Source organism: Anopheles coluzzii, chromosome 2 (assembly GCF_943734685.1).
Source record: "Anopheles coluzzii chromosome 2, AcolN3, whole genome shotgun sequence".
Taxonomy (NCBI): Eukaryota; Metazoa; Arthropoda; class Insecta; order Diptera; family Culicidae; genus Anopheles; species Anopheles coluzzii.
In genome coordinates this window covers 31449997-31471109 of record NC_064670.1, presented here as the reverse complement: position 1 = coordinate 31471109, position 21113 = coordinate 31449997, and the positions used below count along the sequence as shown (strand labels likewise).

Sequence of the window (21113 nt, the reverse complement as noted above, 5' to 3'; positions counted from 1 at the left end):
ACGACTGTTCCGTCCATTCCCAAAACAGTTCCTTGTTCAGGGGTTCCGTTTTTCTTACGATGCTTGTGATTACATAAAGCAACGCCAAAAAACGAACTGCAGGGAAGTTTTGCGTCCTTTCGTTGAATGGAAGGAGCGAAGTATGATGTTCGCCATTATAACCGTTGGCGCGCTGCTAAAAAAAAAGTCTCTACACCACTACGAGCGCAATGAGGATGGGTTGTTGAGAAATGGTTAAAAGAGCGTCTTTTTTTCTCCTCGCAGCAGAGCTTCCCCAAATGAACATGCCATTTTTCTGTCCCTTTCTCCGCGAGCGAGTGACTTAAATGACGCTTGAGTGAAATTTAATTTAAGTATTTTACTCCCACCGTTTACGTGCTGCTGCTGGTTCAAGCGTATTGCTGTGATTGTATATTCGTTGCAAGGAAAGGTTCTCTGCGCAGGACGAAAACAAAAAAAAACACGCAATACCCGAAACGACATCATTCATCAGCTTTAAACAATTTATAATCTTGCTCATTTATTAAATGTACTGAGAGGTGCACACTGATAAATGAACAACCCTTCTCTACCTTTTGGCGAGCACAACGCGCTAGTAGTACGCGGCCCAGCTAACGAACCATCATCCCCTCCTCTTTGCTGTCGATAAATACCGCAAAATGGGGGAGAGACCGACGACCATTCTCGCGGTCGGTGCATCATTAACCTCGCTTTGGGGTGGATTAAATAGTGAAACCATCGCTGCAGCACAAAGCATGTATAAGCAAAGTACACAGGCCACACGAGAGCGCGCATATTATCCCTGTCGATGATGGTGGCCGACGGCAGCAACGATGTTCATTATCATTAATATATGCATCTCGTTCGATATGTGCACACGGTGCAAGAAGCGCCCTTTTACTCGCACCAAAACACACATTTCGAAAGATTTTGTCGAAATAACAACATTCCGGTAACCGTTGATTGTCAAAAGCAAGGACAGGAGAGATAGCTTGTGGGGATACACACAAGCATACACAACACAGAGAGGTTATTTCCCCATATGAAGCATCGTTAGCACACGCCACAATCCAGAGAATAGCTTCCTCTTCTGCTTCCATCGCCAAAAACCAACCAACAATTCGATTGATGACTTCACTGCACCAAAACATATACCCCCCTTGGGCGAAGTTGGTAGCGAATTATTCTATTCTTGGCTCGATATTTCGCTGACGCTATGTGCCTGCTGCTGCTGCTGCGGATGCACTTCCAGACTGTGTGCGACAGAGGTCCATATTATACCCAAGCGCGAAGATATTGGGAGGTCGAAATTGCGCGCACGCTCATAATAACGTTGATGATGATGCTTTGGCGCCCCAAATGTTTGCGTTCCGCTGCTTCCTTACTTGCTGCTTTTCCTTTTACCCACCCAAATTATCCAAAATACACACACCCAAAACGCAGCCAAAGCATATGGTTCTCCAACAGCAAAAAGAAATGCTCGATATGGATTTTCTTTGGGGCGAATATTTTCGGCGCGTCAAACCGATCATTCAACAAACAATAAAGAGAGGAAAAAAAACAGGAAGGAAGAAAAATGCCAAACAGCTGTTTTTGCGTCATTAATCCTGACCCTTCGCATGCGTCCTCTTGCTTCTCCTCCTCCTGGCCACGGTGCGCTTTCACTTTATGGTTCAACCCATCCATGACCCGTCGGCGGCGGCTTAACCAAAGGGGTCAATGAAACCATATAAACGTGACCCGCCCCGTCATTGTGTATTGCTTTTTGAGGAAAGTAACACACACACATACCAATGACGGCGAAGGGGGAGGGGGAGAAGGTTGTAAGCTGTAGCCCGCCTCGTCCTCAAACGGCCTCCACGCCAAAATGAGCTGCGGGTCGCGCCAGATCGATTATCCGATTATTTACCCATTAAATCCAACTCCCCTGCCCCCGGCAGCTGGGGTGTGTGACTTGGGTTTATGTGTATGATACTTACACCTCTTTCGCTTTGGAGCTCGTTACACGATTCGCACATGCAACGATACACACCAATCCGCCGGCGAACAACACAGCAGCATCCTTTTGCGGGGTGTTCGGGGGGTAAGTTTCATCCCACCAGTAACTCTCCTCCGGTGAAATTGCCGCCTTCACAGGATCTTTTATGTAGACGCGAAATTGCGTAACTTGCCAGCCATTAAGGCGGCGCTGTTCAAAACGCACGCACTGATCATAAATTGCGCCTGTCCTCCTCGGAATATGACATTAACTCTTTTTTGAATCCTTTTTTTACCAGCACTCACGATGAACAATCCGTAGGACATGATACGGACACAGATGTGCAATTTAGACGGCATTGAAAGTCGAGACCAATGTTGATCAAGTATTAAAAGAACAACTTTTCAGCCAATGCGCTACCTCCAATTTAGAAGTCCATAAATACCGAGATTCTCCAAACAGTCTGCCAAATTAGTGAGCTTATTATCGTACAGTTAAACACTTCCGACGGGTAACAGGCACCTCTCTTCTCCTCCTACCTATACACACGCTTTGCTTGCTACTCAGATCACATCTTCTACCAGAGAAGCGCAGAAGATTTGCAAACATTCCCTTCAGCTCCTAAACGAACACCTCTGGGATGATGCGATAATTGAATTTCATCTGTCGAATCCCGACAGCGTCGAGAATGAGGGAGAGAGTGCCCTGCCCTGATAGTGAAAGTTCACTCACTCACCTGCAAAGCAGATCTCCTCGCATTTGCAGTGGAGGAGTAAGTACACGTCACTCAAGTAATCCCTTAACTAAGTAACCCCCACAACTTACTTTCACCGGGCGAACTACCTCTGTCTGTTTACTATCTGGTACTCTTCTATGCGCTTTGGAAAGAGGCTTATAATAGGAAAAACGGAAAAGCTTCGATTGTTGTGGGTTCTTCATCCGACAGCGCTCTGCTTCCCGTCCCGTGCGCCCGAGACGACGCACACCCCCCAGCAGAGGTTAAGAATTCATTAAAATCTCACACGAGACTGCTCTTTTGAATCGTCTGCGCGAACGGGAGCTTGCCTAATCCCTGCAATCGTTTAGCAAAACTGCTCCCCATACGCCATGTGTGTGCATGTGTGTCGTCTTTACGATCTTGTGATGGCCCGGAACGTCATCCCAATTCCTTCCATCCTGTGACACACCAGTAGCAGTTCTCAACACTGGAGAACATAAACTCTTAGGACATGCACCACTATCATGTACGAGAACAAGCAGCTGCTGCTAGTGTTGCTACCGTTCCCTTGGTTGTTAGATGGCGTCTTGTACCACGGATACACACAACACGCCGTTGTAGTGCCAGGTGTGTAGTGTGCGCGCATCGTAAATTAGATTGTAAGAAATTTAATTAAACATACCTAATTATTGTTCTCCACATCGTGCACAAGAACGAGATGCCAAGCAACGTCGGTGCGGAATATCTCGCGGTTCTCCTGCTGTGTGAGGGATGAGATTCTCGTCAGGTATCAGAGACCAGCAGGGTGGCGGCAGAGCTCTCTCTCTAAGCCTGTGCGCTATACATTGCTACAGCTGGCTCACATGGCGGAGTGGGGAGGCATGGATTGTCGCAAAATTCCCTTTCAGCCAACCAGATTCAAGTTCCCCCAAGCGCGAGGCACACCACGGAGCGAGTTGAATGTAATAAAACTATTTCCATCCCATAACGTAAAGCGCATCGTGTGGGTTTGAAAGACACGATGGTACCACACACGCTTTCCACAGCAGTTGCGGCTATAGGATAGTAAACGACGAGACCACGAGCCCCTAACGATACGCAGTCCTCCTAGTCGCTGATGTCGTTATCCTGAGATTTTAATACCCAGGCTATACTTTAAAACGATTAGTTGTTTCGCGATTACCACCGTGTGCTTGGTGTGGTAGTTTGAAATGATTCATTCACCACCGTTTGGGGATATTGAAAGATTTGTAGGTCTACAGACATATTTTATTAGGTTTTATCAATCTGCAGTGCATTTTTTCCAAGCACAGCTCTACGTGTTCTAAACCATGGTATACTGATCATATTTTTATTAATATGTACATTATGGCAATTTATTGATTAATGCTCTTTGGAATCTGAGCACAATTATCACTTATAAATACTAAAAAAGAAGAGCTTTATTATTTATCTGCACCATTAGCAAGTGATTTCCAAAGCAAACATCGACGCTTCGGTCTGCTTTAAACGGCAGCAACAGCAATAAGAAACAACCACCACCAACCAACCAAAAACTCATAACAACATTCCACGTCTCAAGTCAGCTGTTTTCTAACGACTTCCTCCCACCGATGAAACATTTATGTAGCGTCATCCATTCCCAAAAGCTCATCGTAAAACCGCCTACGCAACTTGGAAAACCGCACCGCCAAAAGGCAAAAAATAACTTTTCCGACATCCTGTCGCCCTTCCCTTCCTACTCCGACCACGCTCAACGCGCGCCTAACGTTAACATCACCTCTCATCGTTTGACCTTGTCCTTGAGACGTAGTCGTAGAGCAAGGCCTATACGAACCCCGCCGACCCCACACACTGTGTCGGAGGAGGAGCAGGAGAAGGATGTGAAAAATGTCCAAATTTCGGCACGACCCAGACGAAAATTCAAACCCTCCGGTTTCGCCCCGAATGAATAATATAATCAACAAGATGCGAAGAGTCACGCACCTTCTCCCTCACGCTCCCCTATGGAGTTTCTCTTCAGAAACCGAACACCATTACTCCTCGGCACAGTCTTGGCTCGACCTGACCCCGCCGAACAATTCGCCATGACGTTGAACACGCGTATACGTATGCGTCCACCCGCTGCAAGGGAGAGAAATTCGAGGAGGCAGGATCGTGTATTTTAGCGGAAAACTGTCCAAAAAAAGGTGCGTGAGATTGCGTGAGAGCGTATTTCGGTGTAGACAGAATAACAAAAAAATACCTTCGCAAACAGAAAGAGACAGCTGATGCCGCCAGACAGGCCAGGGGAGACGAGCCGCTGAATGCCTCCACCAAACTTGAGGTAGGCTTTTCCGAGCCTCAAAAACCTTGCTCTCCTACGGCCTTTCCACCGAAAACGATAATCAACCGAAGCTTTCCTCGTGCACGCTCGGAAAAGCCTGTCTGGGCACGAAGTGTTGCCGAAGTGCGTATATTGAACCCGGCAAGAGGCCTAATGCTTTCCTCGAGCCTACGGCGAAAAGGCTTTTCTCGTTTCTGAATGTCTAGCCTACCACAAAGTTCTCTCGGCAGAGTTGGTCCGCCAGATGTAAAGGACCACCAGCCAGACACACAAAGAACCATAGGATGTGCCTCCCAGGAGGAGGTGGTAGTGGTTTGGGCTGAAAATGCGTGTCTCTCGTTATCGGGCGCGTGTACGGAGAAGAGAGTGAGCTTTTTGCGAAGGCTCTCCCCAGACACAAGCTAACCAGCGCACGAACGTTTTGAGTGCCCCAGTCGGTTCGGGTCCAGGAGGGGAAAATGACTCTGTTCACCCCAAGAATGCATGCATCTTTGCAACACGTGGGAACGCGGAACACGCATAGCAGACCGATGAAACTCACGCAATAACGAGAACTCCTCTGTTGGAGATGTTAGAGCAGAGCGTGACTCAATGATGTGAAAAGGAGCATGGAAATTCGGCAAACAAGACCAACTCTGAGAGGCAGACGCCAAGCGAGACAATGTCTGAAAGAGCAAAAAAAAAAGAACGACCCAAACGAAGCCTAATCGGATAATCACCCTTAGGATTTTACCTTTGGGACCGAAGGGACTACACACTGCCAGAGCTTTAGATGACACAGCACCAGACACATTAGACGATGCAGACGCAACAGCAATAACAACAAAAAAGGTACGGAAACCTCCCAACCGAAGATTGATACCTCGGGCCACCAACGTGTACAACGGTGTTAGAAGACGTATAAATAAAGGCTACAGAACCCCCTCGCACAATTAATCATTCGCTGTAAATGAGTCGCAGTCATGGTGAATGCCCTCCCGCCAGACAGAGAGAGCTTGACACTTTCAATTGAAAACTCTTTAAAATAAATCGGACACAACCTCACAGAACACATTAAAGCCCTCAATAATGTACAGTAAAAAAAACACTTTTTGTTCGACATTGGTGCACCATCACACACAATGAATAAAAGAGCCATCAAAATCTGCCATCGCACACCCCCCACGCGCCTTTCTTGGGTGCCCTGGCTATGTCTGCTCACTGAGCTGACATTCTGCAGATTTTCTTTCAAAATTGGCCACTTGTGAATCTGAATGCCGCGACAGATGCTCCAATGCCCATAAATAACCATTCCCCGTGACAGTGGAATGTACTCACGCAAGGAGAGAGTGAGTGAGGAAGATCTTTTCAAGATCGTTCCATTTCGCCTAGCATTTGCTTTCAGGAGGTGGAGCTGCCGCTACTGTTCGACACACCAGAGGGCTACACCAAATAGTGGTAGTAGTAGAGTATAGCAGAGTACTAGGAGTAACAATTCCGGGAATTGCGTAATAAATTACCCAAAAGCGTCGAGGTTTTCCACCCGAAAAACCTCTGACGAAAGTATGGCGGACAAATGAAGAAATGTTTGATGACGGCGGTTCACGAAAATATGCAAGCTGCTATTGCTGCCTCCCATACTCCCGTCTAATGCTGCTGCTGCTTCGTTAAAAAATTCGTTTTTGGATTAACAAGTATGGGAGAGCCAACGGTGTGCATTGCGCTTCCTTCTTCTCCGAGGAGAAGGAAGGAAAACTCATTTTTAATCTGCAGATGGCGAGCTTTGAAAATTTATTTCCTAACCACCACCAGCAGCACTCTAGCTGTCTAGTAGTAACGGTGTACTGGTGAGTACACTACTTAAGCGTATAGCCGTCCATTCGGCGTACAATTTCGCTGAATCTTTCGAACCGTTGCAGCAGAGTCCTCTCCTCCACTTCTTCTGCTGAAGGTCGTCGCGCAGTCAACGGACGAACAGCAGGAACCATTCTACAGCAGCAAAAAAAAAAAGGTTCTATTCCAGGCGCTCGGGCACGTATATCCTGATCAGGAAGGTCCCCTGGATCATTCTCCCCACTTCCACGGACCGTGTTTTTTTGGGGGTTCTCATTTTCCCATGCAATTCTGTCGAGTGAGCACAAAAAAAAACACTACGAAAACGGACGGCAACACAGAGCGTCGTCGTCCCATGCTCAGTCATGCGTAAGTTTGAACGATTGCCTGTGATGAGTGTGTACTTGGTTTGAAAAAGCATAACTTGGACGACCTCAACAGAGCTAGGCTAGGAAGAAAAGCATTCAGAGCGCAAACAGGAAAAAGAACGATCGAGACATAGGCAAGCCCCAGACGGAAAGCGGGAAAACATTGGCGAAACCCACCATCCATCTCGTCGACAGTGGAAAGGGTCTCCTCCTCTCGCTCTTCACGGCACGCCACAGAACGAACACGGAAAAGTCAGTGAACTTCCTAGTCTCTGCACACAAACACACACACACCAGGGCCAGTCGTGCGTACCACCCACCCGGTGATCCTCCGTTTGTATTCCGGGATGCACGCCTCGGGATTTGCCTTCTTGTCAAGGACCATATTTTTGCCCGGCCAAGCTTGGCGGTGGGGTGGTGGGGGTGGGCTAAAGAAGTATAACAAAAAAAAGGCCACACAGATCCTTCACTCTCAGGGGTCGCGCATTCGGTGCTCTCTTTTTCTATATTTACCCAATTTATCTATGTTTGTCTAACGCAACGACTCCGCCCCGCTTCCCTCAGACTTTCCCAGTCTACACCATCCGTAATGCGCATACACACACACACATACACACACAAATCGAACTCGGAAACGATTTTGGGGAGGGCGGCATAAGAAATTCCACCGACGTGAGCTAAAGTGAGCTTTCAAAAAGCTATAAACATTCCTATTCATGCCAAAATCGGAGGAGCCAACTCCAAACGAAAGAAAAACGTCGGCGTTACGGGCGGCAGGTCGTCGGTGCCGTGCGAATGGAGCCGGAAAAGCAGCATTTCAAAAGAGAGTGAAAACACAGATGAATGCGCGAGGATACACACACTCAACCGTTGTGTTGCTTTCCACCGCTGAACGGCGGGTTTGCTTTCGCATTTGGAGGTTTGTCGACGAGGTTCGTCGTCTCATCACAGACGCAGGAAGACGGACGGTGGGGACAAGAATGCATAAATTGGTGAGTGCTCTTCTCGCTCGCCTTGCTCATACCGGGGCCACGTGCAAAGCGCGTCTGCGTGTACGTTGGGAGGCAGGAAGTATTATTCAAAATCATATACAAACACATTCACATTCTTATGAAAGAGCACAAAGAATGACAAAAAAAACGCACCTTCCAATACAACAAACGTTGCACCACACTTTTTCCTTCTCAAAATCCCCACAAGCCAGACATCACGACGCGCGCCTGAATAGGTGGGGTAAGGGTTGCTTGCTGCTGCTGTCACTGTACGAACACCGTAGGAAAAAGCAAAACCGATCCCGATGCATGACAGCTGTCATCGTTCAAAAACTTTTTCTCCCCAAAAACCCTTTTCAGCTGCCCCCTGGTGGTGCGTCTTCGTCATCGCCGTCGTTGGATGCCCGCCCTGTTTTTTGCACTTCAGATACCCAATGGGACTTTTCTAGCGCCGCGCCGAAAATCTAGGGAGGACCAGAGCAGAAAAAGCGCGATTCCGGAAGTTGCATTCAGTGGAAAAATTCAATTTCCTCCCGTGAGTAGCAGGCAACATATGCGCTGCCGCCTGTCGCTACCCGGTGATCATTTATTAAGGCATATATAGGTGTGAACATTATACATCAAAATACATAAACCCCACACACACACATCATTTGACTGAGAGGAGTCCTTTGAAAATGCCAAAGCTAGTGCAATTACACACACATAGATCGCCGTTGAAATGATTGATGGCGAGAAATGTGCACAAAAGAAAGGCGGATATGACGAAATGTGCACCAACAACTTGCGCTGATTGAAACGAATGCATTTCTGTCGAACCATTCCGAATGATCTATGTGAAACGGACCACCACACACAGCGAAATAAAATTTCACGTTTATTGCATATTCGAATTCTTCTTTCGTTCTGTTAAAAAAATATTCCCAGTCGAAATTCGGTATATTTTTGAAACCAGATCCGGAAAAAATTAAGTTATGAGATATTGAGATCCCAGAATATACTCGCGTTTTGGGGTGCGATATAATGCAATTGCACTTTGTTGGTGTATCTTTTTCAATGAATTTATCTTAAACCTCGGGTTCAATAAAACTTTGCATCATCGTGAAAATCACCGCAAGGCACCATCATTTCCTTCTACACCCAAACGCATTCACAACCCACCATCCATTTCGAACGAGCGGATTGGTTTATCCGTGTGTTATTTCGCACGTTATTCAGCCCACACCAACCAAAAGGACGTGGCAACGATGAGGTGGTGTTTTTGCCCGATCGGGTGCCGTTGGGGGTGGTTGGGAAAGACCGGCACACAACACACGATTCAATTTTCAATTCCATTCGAATTTATGGCCGCGTTTGCGAACTTTTACGACCATCAACGGTACTCTCTACTGCTGCGCGCTCCGAGACAAACCGCCCGACACCCAAAAAGCTATACCACCCCCGCCGCTAGCCAGCAACTCGCGCGGGTAATCCGTTCGCTTTGAATTCAATAAATATCATCGTTTCTTTCTGGTTAGCGAGAAAATTATTCAACCTTAAGACACCCTTCGCCGTTGGCGGAGGAGAAGAACGCCACCAGAAGTATACACGCCCGGAAAATAAACAAGAATTCGATCATGGTGCTGCTGCGAAGCACCACCACTCGTGTTCCCTTTTCTGGGTGTGAAAAACTTCACAGCATTTCCACTTTTTGCACAGCAGACTAACGGATGGACGGCGAAGCCAAAAAAAAAATGACTGTATCGGACACCATTGACTTTATATATTTTACAGAAAACAGTCATCACAGTCTGGCAAATTCAAACTAACGGCGCTCACAGGCACACAGCCGGAACACCGGAACGATAGCCAGCAAAGGCAACAACACCCACGGCTGCATATCTCGGACTACGACGAGAGTGTGTGTGTGTGTGTGTGTCGGAAAATCGAAGAGGATTTAATTTTCTTTTAATAAAATCACGTACGAAGGATTTCCTCGGGCAGCTGTGGGGAGGGCGAAAAACAGCGCTTCACCACTCTTTGAGGCGGAAGGCAGGGGGTAGACGACATGAGACGACAGCAAAAGAGTAAAGCTAACAAAAAGCCCTCAGAGAAAATAAAAAAAGCACACAAAATACGAAGATGCCCGGGTGTATCGATGAAGATGAACAACACCCCCGGTTCGTGGTCTCTCTCTCTGTCTTTCCCGCACTTTTCGTATTTCCTGTCATTCTTTGCATTCGGAAAGCTCGGAATGTGGCGAAGAAGATCCACAAAAAAGCTTCTTGATATAAATTTTTAAAAACATCATTTTCCCGACGTGCGAAACCGGCCAACCGGTGTGTACGCGCGGCGTCCCTTCAACAGGAACCAGGAGGAGGAGGGCAAAAGCAGCGAGAAACCTTTATCGATATTAATATTCAATGAATATCAATGTCAAACCGTGTTTCCTTTTCCCGACATATCCCGAAAGGATCTGTGTGAGGTGGGGAGACGTGTACCTGGCGAGGTTGATGTAACGGAGACGCGCATCCGTTTGTCAGTCACGCGACGAGCTCCGACCGAAACCTTTCTTGGGGTGTCGGTGGTGCGCCCGGCGTGTCGGGGAGCGCGCGTGAATGATCCTTCTCCTTGCCCGGCACACTGCCCCACACACTTCACCCCTTTCTCACAGCGCGCCAAATGCACTTCCTTCATTGAGAGGGCAGAGGCTAACGACCTTTCCGTTAACACGAATCCGGAGCTAGAAGAACTGCCTAACCATATCCACCAGCTTCCTTGCGCAGTGCGCTTGTGAAGCTTCTCGATTGGCGAGTTTTCTCTTGCACAGGCATATAAAGCCTCCCCCCAAGCCCAATCGAGACAGAAGAAAACCGAGAATACAGGTGAGGTCGCGTCGGGACCTGTCTCACCCGCAAGCAAATCCAGCGCGCGCGTTAAGCGGAAGGAAGCGCTAAACCCCGGACACGCAGGACACTACCGAGACCAGCAGCAGGCGGCAACAACAGCACACAAAACCGAGAATTAAATTGATTGCTTTCGTTTTGCTCCTACCAACGGGAGGAGGGGGGAGGCTGCTAGACGACGAATGAAAAAGATACCAAGGTGTGCATACACAAAAAAAAGCACGCTTTTACTTGTACTTCTTTTCTCGCAGTAAGACCCCGGGGTAGCTCAGACGACGGGGATGAACGACTCCAACGCTGGCCGGTGTGCGCCGACGACCGTCATTATCATTATTCATTTTGGCGCTTTACTTTCCGGTGCGCTCTTATGGCGGCGGCGACACACAGACATGGAGTGCAGAAGGGGATCGAAGTGAGCTGGTTTCACCGCCAAAGAATTCCTCCCCGAATCCATCTCCCCGTCTGTCACGGAAATCAAAACATAACTTTCCTTCTTGTTCAACACAAACGGCGCGAGATGGTGTCGGGAAACGGTTGAAACATTTCCACACCCACACACACACACACACAAAAGGTGTGCACTGGCGTGTGGGCGCTCACAGAGACGAAGAAGCACGTACCATTTTCGGAGAAAACTCCAGCAATCCTCCCTAACGACAAGTGATGAGACCGCAAATGTTATCATAACAGTTGTGTGTCTCGTGTCCCGGGCCGGCAGTGTCCTCTCTCTCTGATTGGATCCGTGTGCCGATCTCGGATCCGGCCCGGCTTCATCATCAGACTCCACACACCACCGCGCGCTGGACCAACAGACAACCGTAGTAGAGTGGGAGAGCAGCCAAAATCCTTTTCCGTAGCCGATCCGGATACGGATCCTAGTACCCTCGCGCACAAACCGAGCGGTAACAAAAATAAACTAAATCCCAGAGCATGAAAGGGACACGATTTCTTGACTCAACAGTAGAAAAGGCAAATTTCCACGATTTTGAATAACGATTTGTATCAAACGCTTTAACCTTACGCAGCTCTCGAAAGAAGCTTTAAAACGGTGCGCAATGCCGAGCGACTTGGAAGATGACATTAATTCTTGCACCGTCCCCCTCCGCCGCACTAGGCCTCGAGAGCCGTTTATCGAACGATTATGATTTTATGGAATTTGCTATAAAACTTTGATGACTTCATCAGCGCACACTCCTCGTTTCTTGGACAGTGAGCTTGTCACCGCCCAAACTGATTCGGCGTGCGGTGGTGGTTGGGGGCTAGCAGAGGTACGACTTCAAACCGTTTGTGAAATTTCTTTCGCAAACTGTGTACAACGTGTTGACACCTTTCTCGGGGAGCCATTTTCCGCCAGACGCAACCACATACGACGCCCCATGCAGACGCTGGGATCTCCCCCAATGTAACGCCAGCGTGTAACGTCTCTCTCCCCATACACACCCGGGGCGTTTTTCAAGCAGGTGATTCTAGCGACAGTAAAATATTACACCTAATTAACATCGCATTTGCAACGAGCGAGTGAACGGTACATCATCGTGACACACGACTCCGGCGGTGATGTTGCTGCCGCGACGGAGCAGCGCTTCTGGATGAAGATTTTGGACAAATGTAACCAGCACACGCTGGATGTTTTTTAGTAAACGTCTTTATTTAAAGACAAGATAAATCAGTCGCGTCGTTACCCGTTGCCGAGAGCGTTGACAAATAGTGAACCTGTTAATCACATCCCAAGATACTGCCCCCAACATTAGTTGCCAGTACTGTTATACATAGAAACTTAAAATAAAACTGATCAACTGAAGCTTCTTTTTTCTGTTGGTTAATAGGATTGATCAACAGCATCAAACATTGGCCTAAGTATGTACTGTAAGTACAATGACCTAACCATATTCTGGTACAGGTAGTGGTTCTCACTTCAGTGCACAACAAAATACGGCAGCAGGTGTGAAAGTGTATACATTTATTATCTCAAACCTTTGTCACACTACTGCTACCTACTTTATACACCCTCCTCTCTCTGTCTCTCGTTCTTGCTGCCTAATACACATGGTAAAACCTTTCGAAGTCACACTACCGGACACATCAAACGAATCCTTTCGGTTAGCACCCGTATTATTAAAGCTGCTGCAGTGTTGTATGCTACCAATACACATCAACCGTACCCAATCGAACGGGATCCGACTAGGAGACTGTGTTCCGCACACCACATAAACCCCCCCTCAACAGGAATAAAAAAAAACATCCCGCATGTCTATGTAATTTCTTTTCCTTTATTATCACCACTCGAAGCTGAACTGCTCGCTTTTTGTGGATTAAATTGTGCTGAACGTACACCAGGACATCCAACCGAAAAATGAACAACACAATAACACAACGAAAGCTTCGTAGCGTCATACGAAAGAAAAAAAATGTAGTGCAGAAGGTAACACACCGAGACTTACGAGGTACTGCACCATTTCTGCTGCTGCTGTGTACGAGCAGGGAGCTTTGGGATTAGGATACGCCTGAGAGGCGTAGACCGCCGACTCTGGCAAAGCACACATCCCAAGGTACGGGGATACACATATTCCCAGAAGGGACGAAATATATCGAACTTCTCTACTGAACCCCGGAACGACTACATCAGGTGGCGATGGCAGTCAGAATCTATCGAGACCAACGCGCCGTCGACGAGATATCAACGATTGAGAGTGCCGGATCAAGATGAAGCACTCTTGAGCAAGCTTCACCCCCGGGAGGAGAAGGAGGAGGGTTCACCAACCCAGCGGCGCGATAGACCGTGAAAAGTGTTCTCGTACGTTCGAGCATAACAAATGTTTGCATAGCCAGAAGAGTATGCGCTACTCCCGGACCCGACACACATACTATGCGCTCTTCCTGTTGGGTTGACTTCGTCGTGCACAAATTTTTTTACGGGAGGTAGGTAGGGAGAGAGAGAATGTGTGATTGTATACAAAGCATCGTATATGTCGTTATCTACGGCTAACGATTAAACGTAATACCACTACAGCCTCAGCAATAGCTCTCGCACATTGTGTGTTTAACGGAAACATCCTGAGAATCGTCCTCCCTGCCGCAACCATTCTCGCTTACACCAGCAATCGACTAAACGGTACGGAGTGGCGGATGGGCACGCGAAAAACTTTGCAAAAGAACCCCTTGCCCCCCACAAGCTTCGCCTCCTCTGATAAAGCTATGCAAATCGCCTCCCAATTGCTTGCCAAGATTTGTGCATCACCCACATACACACCGGAGTCATGCCACTGTGATCAACTGTTTAAAATCGACTGTTCCAAAGCGACAGGCCAAAGTGTGTTCGATTTACCAAACAAAAAACGTCGACCTTAAACAGCATTTGTCTCACTCAATGTCTGTGTATCTGCTCTTTGTCCTTCCCCAAGTGTAAGCTCTGGTGCCTCGCGATAGCAGCAAAGCCACCGGGAAAGGCACGAGATAACAAAAAAGCACCCCGAAATGACAGACAAATTCCTGCGCAGCAACTTTTTTCTCATTAAACTTCCTCGTTTAATTTATTGTCGTTCCGGGATTGTATGTTCACGGGAGCAGGATGATCTCCGGCTGTCATGCTTCTGGAATGAGAAAAGGGAATGTACATGTTGCGAGAAATTTCGCGCGAGTGGAATGACACCAGCGAGTAAAAGGTTTTGATAAAATGGCATTCTTGCACACTCACGAGATGGAGTTTGGGTTTCGTTTAAGGATTCACCACTAATGTGAAGTTGTATCGCTTGTTTCTTGAAGTTTGTTTTGAAATTAGGACCTTACCTTGGTTTCCAAAATATCTATATCTTATCTAAATTTGTTCAAATATGCTGTAGTTATGAGAATTACAAAGGCGCTAATCAGGAATTAATTTTAAAGTACTTTATTCTTTATTATTAATATATTATTATTATTTATTATAGGGTTTATTATTATTTATTTAAAGCAGCCGGAGAGATGTTCAACCAACCTTTTTGATCACATCGCAACAACTACCGGACCTGAAGTGATTGTATTACACCTAATGGTTAAACAAGCAACTCCTCTAGAGATTGAACATAACAGGACCAAAGTACCGTTCAATCAGAGACGGTTTTAATTTCTTCTCCGAAACAAGATGCACAACGTTTTTGGAAGCCAAAACATGTTCCGCGGAGTTGGCTGCTGCACGTAAATCATACCAACATAAAACTCGCTCTGTTCGTATAGTATACCCTGGCACAGGACGAACCAACTTCGCGTCGTTTAACGCTTCTCAGAATCGACACACGAAACTTCAGAACGTAAAACTCTCAGGTCCTGCCATGCACCGTAAGGTCGTTACGTAAGGAAGTTTTTGGGCCCTTTGGCAATTCAAGGTGCTTTCCAATGCCCGTTACTATCGTCACACAGAGCGCGCGCTCGAGATATTTTTATGGGGTTTTCCCAAGATAAAACACATCCATCTCGGGGATCCATCTTTAGGGCATGGCTGTGCAATGGTGCAAAAAAGTAGCTCTCACGTTTCGGTTAGGGATACATCAGGCCAAGGAGAGCAGGACGAGACACACACGTTATGCTGTATTTCCGACCGTGAAGTCATCAAAATTAACTTCTCTCTTGCCTCACATAGAGTTCAGTTTCCGAAAATCTGCATCGGAAAGCAATATGAACTTTGAGAACCCCCGCTACACCCTTCTTCAAGCTAACGTAGGGTCTCTCTCTTAGTTTATCCGTGAACTTAGCGCCTCATTTAAGCGCTCGGGCGATTGGATGCGCCGCGGCATGCTAAAAGGTTTCTTTCAAAGGCAAAACACATGAAACAAAAAAAACTTATGCAAGATGTTATGCACAACTGGAATTCCTCCTCCTACTCTCTGCTTCTGAGTAGTTGCCCGCTTGCAATGACACATAAACTCACCTCTTCCTCGCAGATAAAACCCAGTCAGTCCCCGACTAAGAGTGTACACGGTCAAAACTCCGACACTAGATTATGTCGTAAAAACTAACGAAGCAGATGGAGACGAGAGCATTATATGCGAACCCGACTCCTGAGTGACGACGACTACGACGACGACGATGAAGTTTGCCTTTTTTATGTGTGTACATTAAATTATGTGTACACCCCCACCCGCTTTGGACACACAGAGGACCCAAGGGGTACGCTCTTTAGGTACGCTACTCCCGACTTCCACGCTGTCCATCTACAGACACAGCCGTGAAATGAAGCTCCAAAAGCAATACAAACTCTATGCATAGTACGGATAGCACACAAAAAGCAGTGCACCATCATTTCTCAGCCCATTGTTTACTGCCCGCGCCGTCGTCGTCGTGCATCCGTCCAGTAGACGACCATCAAGCTGTCCGGAGACTTTTAACTCGACAAATCAATCTTGTGCTTGGGTGTCCGAAATGTTCAACCAACTTGGCCACCAACCCCAGTATTTGGGTGATGAATGATTTTATGCTCCGCTACGCGCCACACAACGGGCAGTAGGGAGACACACAAAGAGATTAAACCAAGATGTGAAAGCCGAGCCGAGCCGAGGGAACACAAGAAGGCGATACACAAATTATTCCGGTAGCTATTGAAAATAACATTTCGGCGGTAGCAATTAGCATAGAGCGGAAGAACGTTCGTACCAAGCAACCAACGACAGCAGCTGCGTCTGCATTGTGCCGACTCTATCAGAGAAGGGGAAATACCTCCTAACCAGCTCACACACAGTCTAATTCGGATAGTGTGCTAGCGCGCGCTCTTGATTGCAATCGTTTTCTGAAGATAAGCTGGACGGCAAGATTGATGAAATAATGCGAGACACATCAAGTTTAATCTTTCGGGACACTCGGCCCCCGAGCTCGCTGGACTGTAAAACTTTCGGCGCGAACGTCGTCCATTAACAACGGACTTTAAAAAGGGCGCTCACAAAAAGAGACAACAGCAGCTCGGTCGAAAAGTAAGTAATAAGACACACGATGTCTCTAATCCTCTCCGCTGCCCACACGCCCGCAAATTAAATGGATGGACAAATGATAAAAAAGGGTTCTCGTTCCTCAGAATCTACACGTTGCTACTACTTCTCTCTCCCAAAATGAACTCCCTCAAGCTAACCCGAGACTAATGAACCCCGAATTTTCCCAGGCGTACCGTCCCCCCACTGGTAGTTTGAGAAGTAAAGTGTCCGGTTTTAACTGCAAAACTGCTCTGACGTCGCACAGTTTTGCATACGCGTACACCATTACCTTTGGCCCCGGCCCCATCATCAAGAACAGACGCGCGGACCCTAACATTGCAGAAAAATCGCAACGAGCTAAATTTTTCATCCTTAATTAGCTTTAATTACTTTCATTATCATTTTTATGGCGAGAGGCGCTAAGACACACACAGACACAGTACCGCAGTTACTGGGTTCTCTATCCCCAGTTTAGGTTGGTCACAAGGCGATCCCTACCAACCGTTTATCAGTAGCAACAGGCTATCTCCAAAATTGCAAAGAATACTTTTGTTCCATTTTTCTAATTTTTTAGGACATAAATGTTTTTTTTTTCTGTTGCTACCTGAAATTCCCACGAAAATGACACCAGAAATAGAAGGCAAGTTTGAGGAACACCTTCAGCAAGTATATCGTTATTTTTTCACAGCCGTGTATAGCAGAGAAAACAGGTTCGGAAAAAGGACAGATTGGACGTTGTAACGGCAACAAAACAACCCTTTTCTTGTCATATTGTCGCCACACAGTACAACACACACACACACCAACCATTTGTTGCGTCCATTTAAACTGATTCCCCTACACGTTCGTTCGCCCCCGCGCTCCACGCATTGTGTGTCTGAAGAGGCCGCGTGTTTGATGAGGTGATGAATTATTTATCCTCCGTTAAACGAAAACTGGACTCCTGGTCCACTAGCTTTGGCTGGAAGATCGACTAACTTTTGGCTGGGCAGCGAGAGTGTGATAAACTCTTCTACTACTCGTCGTGATCATCTCCTCTTCAGGTCCATGAAGATAGCCACAAGCTACCAGATATTTATTATGATAAACAGGATCGATAAATGGAAGGTTTTTCCTTTTCCCCTGTCACTGAATCCACAAACACACGCACACACACGAGAGCGTAACACACCCGAGGAGTGCGACATACCGAAAAGGGGAAAGGGATAATATCCTTAATTCCAGCTCGGCTAGCAAAGGTTGACCTTCGGATGATGCACACTAATACACACATACATGTGTATACCAAAAAGGAGAGCTTTATGAGGCGTTTCGAAGCTTTACGAGAATGTAATTGAATTTTTATGATTTAATTGGACCGAGACACATCATAAAGAGGGTTTTTGATGGAATCTTGCCACCAACAGTGGGAAGGGACAAGTGAGTGTTTGTATGTGGGTGTGATAATGAAATCGTCCAAACACGCCGACGATAAGCGTTGAACAAAAACGAGTATATCAACATGGAACACGACATCTGAAAATAGTGTAATACAACAAAAGCCGTTTCTTAAAAGAATCCATTTCACTCTCCAAAAATCAAAAATTCCTCTCTCCAAAGCAGAACCAGACGACAGAGTGAGATAAGTAGAAAATTAAACTTTAATTACACTTGCCACGTTCGAAATAGTGACAGTTAACTAACGATCCCTCTGCCGACAGCCCTCCCTCCAGTCATTTTGCCAATTTCGCTTTGTTGGCCGATTTCTCCTTTTGTGCTGGTGTTCCCTAATGCGCTAGCAGATCCGCCACAACATCCCCACAGCTCCCCGCGATAAGGACGACAAGCGTGCGACAAGCCACAAAACATTACGCAAAGGACATCTCTCTGTCGAACGACGACGAATGAGCAGACGAAAAAGGAAGGAAAATTGTCGAGAATTGATTGCTTATCGATTGTCGTTCTCGGCAGCGAACGATTGGGTTTTCCTTCCATAATTCTTTTTGCACACTCTCCTGTTGCTTGCTCACCATCTCCTGCTTCCCTCTTTCCTGTGTACGGGGTGGTTTCCAGCTGGAAAATGGAAAACTTTTACACTTTTCTTTTCCTTCCCGGCTCTCTCCATCCACAGCTAATGCTGTGTTATGGCTGGTGCTACAACAAACAGCCCTGCCATCCGTTCCCCAACCACTGTGTTTCGTGTTTGTTATCAGAGAGAGAGAGAGAGAGTTAACGAAACTTGAAGCCTCTTCCCCCGTCGTGCACAGTGCAAAAAAAAGTGCACACACAGAAAGGTCAAGCACTATGGGAGGGAAGTAGCTTTTTTTCTCTTGGCAAGCAAGCAACCCCACGATAACACCAGTCTACCACGATGAAGGGAGCCGCTCCCGATGCTGAAGGGAGAAAGGATGCAGAGAAGTCCATCCTACACCCACTGTGTGTGCTCTTTGTGAGTGTAGAAAAAAAGCTCCAGGCAAACGTTCGAACTTCACAACCGGGCGCGCCAAAACTCGTATCAAACACTAATAAATCACTAAGGTTTTTACTTCAAGCGGTGGCAGCTTTTTTTTGTCAGTGCCACTTTTGGCCACTTTTTCCTGTCCACTAGAATTTTGGGAAATTGACCTAAGCGTTTTTCTTGCTTAGTAAGTGGGGCTCGAAACGCTGCAAGAGGTAAAATGATTTTTTTTTATGAATGATTGAGCACTTATACAAAGGCAAAGAAAAGCTTTTTCGTCATTGTATTGCTGCATCCTTTGTTGGTTACCCTCTTATCTAACATTTCAACGTGCATTCGACGCACACAAATTCATCCCGAGCGTACTTAAATTTTATTTAAAACATAAACACTCAATTGCACCCATCGATAATTATCCCAGCAATACAATATTTGCACGGACAAACACCACATTGACCTCTCAGTAGAGTCGTAAATTACATGCAAAACAACCCTTGTTCCACAACACCACCACACCCTGCCCAGTCGGAGGAACAGAAACCATCATTCCCCTGGCAAAGGTCAGTAAGTGCCGATGAAGGGATTAATTAAGTGCGCGTTGTTAAACTCCTACGAACGGCATGTGTGTGGTGTCATTGCATTATTTCCATAATAAATCGATTACTTAACGAATCTCACCAGAGGACGGGGATGCCGCGGTACACACGAAAAGCGGATCCCAAGTAGATGCATACCTCTGTACCCTTGCAACATTCCCACACGGTCCCCAACAAAACAAGAAGTGCGCCCTCAAAGCGGTGGTCATCGCATGACGCGCAATCGTTACTCACACACTCCTCACGACGTGTCAGCTCCGGGGGTAACCGGCCGGAACACACCTTTTACGGGACCAACCACTGGAGACGAGTTCCATGACCAAATCGCTTAAAAAAGGTCGCTTAAAAACAAATTCAACAACTCTCGTTTATTACAACGCTCTTAACGGGAGAGCCACTGCCGATGCGAAGCAAAATTCACATTTCAGCAGCCCTGTACGCGTTGGAGATCGCTTAATATTGGCATTATATATTCGCCCGATAAATTTGCACATGAATCACCGAAAACACCAGCGCTGTCCACCTCTTCTCCGGCCCTGATATACCCCTGATAGTGTGTGCGCATGAAACGAGAGAAGATTTCATTAAACGAGTTTTTAACACGCCCGATGGGACACATTTTTATGCAATTCGTCGGTGGTGGAGGCACGCCAAACAAGTTTCCGGAGATTTCGCAAAGGCAAACGCGGAACCTGAAAAACAGGGCAAACCGACGCAATCACAACAATGTCACACACTCCGCGCGCGTTGTGGTTTTAAGAACCTTACCCTTTCACCACCGTTCTTCCAGACCCAGGCGTGCAAAAACGTGACTGTCATTCATTAGCCAAATGCGGCCCGGCAAACGCCGTCGTCGACGTCATCTCGGACACAGCAACTGTGCACACACACACATTCCTGCAGGCACGGCGAGGAGGAAATGCAACAGTTGGCAGGGCGGCTCGATGTAGCGTACAAACAATGCGGAAACTACACTCACCTCCAGGAGAACATTAATGCTTTCCAACCCCCTCTGGTGGCATACAGCCGAACCTCCGAGATTTTGTACGAAAAACCTAACCTACA

The 21113-nt window shown here is 46.9% G+C and overlaps 1 protein-coding gene across 1 annotated transcript in view; it reads right to left on the bottom strand.

Annotated features, from left to right (window-relative positions):
- LOC120961555 (headcase protein-like) overlaps positions 1 to 21113 on the bottom strand; it is a 105082-nt gene that overhangs the window by 57480 nt on the left and 26489 nt on the right. The window lies entirely within an intron of this gene.